This window comes from Citrus sinensis, chromosome 9 (genome assembly GCF_022201045.2).
Source record: "Citrus sinensis cultivar Valencia sweet orange chromosome 9, DVS_A1.0, whole genome shotgun sequence".
In the NCBI taxonomy this organism is placed as follows: Eukaryota; Viridiplantae; Streptophyta; class Magnoliopsida; order Sapindales; family Rutaceae; genus Citrus; species Citrus sinensis.
In genome coordinates this window covers 609,062-612,784 of record NC_068564.1, presented here as the reverse complement: position 1 = coordinate 612,784, position 3,723 = coordinate 609,062, and the positions used below count along the sequence as shown (strand labels likewise).

General features: G+C 38.8%; 1 non-coding gene across 1 annotated transcript; it reads right to left on the bottom strand.

Annotated features, from left to right (window-relative positions):
* Nucleotides 1-2,590: 2,590 nt before the first annotated feature.
* On the bottom strand, nt 2,591-2,694 carry LOC127900166 (small nucleolar RNA R71). Its single transcript, XR_008052183.1, has one exon. It is a non-coding gene; the product is annotated as a small nucleolar RNA R71 (small nucleolar RNA).
* Nucleotides 2,695-3,723: the final 1,029 nt, after the last annotated feature.

The following is a 3,723-nucleotide window of genomic DNA, read 5'->3' as shown; positions in this document are numbered from 1 at the left end:
AGGCTTTGAGAGTTGTCGAGCCTTTGCATGCTTTAGATGATTTCTTCAAAGCTTGGGATTCTGCTAGCCTTCTCGTGGCCGAGCAGATCCTGGCATGCTTGGCTTCTGTCTCGCCATAAACAGGCTTTGAGACTTTGCGAGCCTTTGCATGCCTTAGATGATTTCTTCAAAGCTTGGGATTCTACTAGCCTTCTCGCGGCCGAGCAGATCCTGGCACGCTTGGCTTCTGTCTCGCCATAAAACAGGCTTTGAGACTTGGTGAGCCTTTGCATGCCTTAGGAATTTCTTCGAATGCTTTGGAGTCTGCTCGCCTTCTCGTGGTCGAGCAGATTGTTGAGTGTTAGAAAATGCATATTTATAAAGGAGAAAACCGTCATTTTACATTTTAAGTCTTACTAACAACCCTTACTTTTATATATTTAACCTTCTTGTGATTTAATTACATGTGTTTTATTTTAATTAAGTATTTTATGTATTTTAGGGGCATTATAGTCATTTCACAATAAAGGAGAGATCAGACGACAAAACGGACATCACTTTTGAACTCAGGACGGTCGAAAACCTTAGGAGGAGCATAAAAGGAAAAATGGCACTATTCACATGTACGGTACTATTCACGTGTACGGTACTGTATACGTTACTGTTCACGACACTGTTTACATAGACGGATGATGACGTGGTATTGACCGATGATGTGGCATTGACTGATGAGGTGTCACGATCCTGTTGGACCAAAATTCTTATGTACTGTTGATGGTGACGTGGCAGCATATCAGTGGACGAAAAATCTCGCGTACGGTGCATGCATCACACAGGATTATTTTCAACCAAACCGCGTTACTGTTCATCCGGGTCAAACCGCGTTACTGTTCAAAGTCGGGTCAAACCGTGTTACTGTTCATCCGCGTGGTCAAACCGTGGACTGTTGACTGATGACGTGGCGCAATCCTGAGCGTCCAAACTGTTTTTAATCCGATGGCCATGATTTACTCCATGTATCTATAAAAAGGGGGCCTCCCCCCCCTAATTTGAGATCTCTGAATCCATTTTTGGACTCTGTTTTCTGTAATTCCCTCTCCATCTTGTATTTTCTTTGTATTTTAATAAATTCCTATTTTGCCCCTAGTTCAATTATGAGTGGCTAATTTTCTTTCAAGCTTGGGTTGAAGGTGAAGTCTCAACATGTGTCATGGGCTTAATTTGGTAAATTTATTTTCTCTTCCCCTCTAGTTTTTGTGGATGTTTTGACTTCTCGTCGACAAATAATACTAATCTTGTCTAGATACCGCCTTGGTTACACCGGCTCTCTAGTATAAGGTTATTATTATTTGGCACGATAAGCCCTTAGCACCATATTGATTAGAGCGTGGTTCATGAGGTGTGGATTCCCCCCTCATGATTTAATTGGCATTAATAAGGAATATTTAGCCCATGATGCATGTTGATACGGATCCAGATACCCAAGTACGTCATTTCAATAGAATTCTCTTCAATTTATTCTCACCATTTCAATACCAATTTTAGAATTTATTCTCTCCATTTTAATTTAAGTTTTAGCATATTCCAATCATTTCCACCACAAATCCAATCACCAATTCACAAAATTAATTCTACACAATTAAAATCCACCTCCTCGTGGGATCGACACTCGTCACCATTAATCTATACTACAACAGATTCGTGCGCTTGCGAGTACATTAAAATTTGCACAACAAGTTTTTGGCGCCGTTGCCGGGGAGGTAAGTAATTTTAATTCATAGAATTAATTTTTGTGAATAATTTCTTTTATTTGTTTTCTTGTATTTTTTTTTATTATTAAAAAAAAAGTGAATCTACATTTAAAGGTTAGTATTTCTTTTCTTTTTCTCTTCTTTAAAATTTTGTAATTTAATTTTCCATTTATTTTTCTTTGTAATTTTTTTTTTGTTTATCTTATTAATTTAATTTTTAGTTAATTTCTTTCACGTATTTATTTTTGTGTATTTTTATAGAAAGGTTGTAATAGCGCAATAAGGTTAGTATCGTAATTTCTCCCTCTTCTTTATTTTTATTTGTTTTGTTCCCATCTTTATTTTTTGTTTTGTTTGCATCTTTATTTTTATTTTATTTATTTTGCATGCATGGTCGTAGGTCATTATTACCTAATCTTGAACCTATAGACCTTGAATTAGAAAAAACACTTCGCACACACAAACACGTTAAAAATAAAATGGATTTGCAACCACAAGAGAGGCCATTTAAGGACTACTTCAGTCCCTTAGCTAATTTGAGTACATCATGCATAAGATACCCAAATGTAGCTGCTAGGAGTTTCGAATTAAAACCTAGTGTGCTAAATTGTCTCCCCACATTTTATGGCCTAGAAAATGAGGATCCATATAATCATCTGAATGATTTTCATGCCATTTGTCAAACTTTTAAATATGAAAATTTTTCAGACGATGATGTCAAACTTAGACTATTCCCATTTTCTTTAAAGGACAGAGCTCGTTCATGGTTAAATACTTTACCTGCCAATAGCATTTCATCATGGGAACAAATGGTTACAAAATTTTTAAATAAATATTTCCCAGTGCATAAAACCAATGCTATTCGCAGGGAAATCTCGGAGTTTACCCAGAGAGAGGACGAGCAATTTTTCGAAACATGGGAGCGATTCAATGGGCTACTCTTGAAGTGTCCACATCATGGGTACGAGAAATGGCACCAATGCCAATACTTTTTGGAGGGATTATTGCCAAATGTGCAAGAATGGCTAATGGCGACAAGTGGAGGAGAGCTAATGTCAAAAAGTGCATCAGAGATTTGGGAATTCTTCCAGCGACAAGCGGATAATTCCCAACAACGGAGTCGATCACTCAGGAATACTAGACGAATTAAGGGAGTAAATGAGGTTCAAATTGGCGAGTCAACTTCGGGAATCAAAGAAGTCAAGGAGATGGTTGAAGGTCTTGCTCGACAAATAGCATCGTTATCGACTGCTAAATCAACAGAACCACATGACCAGGACTCATACTCAGATCAAGCCAATGCCATAGGTGTAATGAGAAAGCCATCAAATTACAACCCATACTCCAACACATATAACCCTGGATGGAGAGACCACCCCAATTTTTCATGGTCTCAAGGATTCCAACAGAATGGACCAGCAGCTCCAGCTCCACCAATGCAACAAATTCCTCAAGTTCCTCAAGCCTCTCAGCCCCCATTCAGACCATACAATCAGAACCAGAACTACTCTCAACCCAGACCATGGGAGGATGCATTCCAAAATTTCAAGAATGTTACTCACTCCACGATTGAGCAACAGAATCGCACCATTGATGGACTACGAAATGAGTTGAGAGCAGGCTTCAATTCACAAGCCCAATCAGTTTCAAGCCTCGAGAAGATGGTGGGACAACTTGCTTCTTCAGTTCAGACCTTGGCAATGACCGTTGAGAAAGGTAAGTTTCCAAGTCAACCAGTGCCTAATCCTAAAGGAGTACATGAAGCAAGTACCAGTTCACCACAACAGCATGGAGAGGTCAAAGCAGTAATGACCTTGCGAAAAGGAAAAGAAGTCGACAACAAGGTGGAGATGCCAGTGACAAAAGAAAATCAAATTGTACCTGTGAATGTTGATGACTCATCACCGGAGGAGAAAGAAGAAACCAACCCACAAGAATATGTTCCCAAAGCTCCATTTCCTCAGAGGTTAGCGAAAGGAAAAAAGGGAAAATC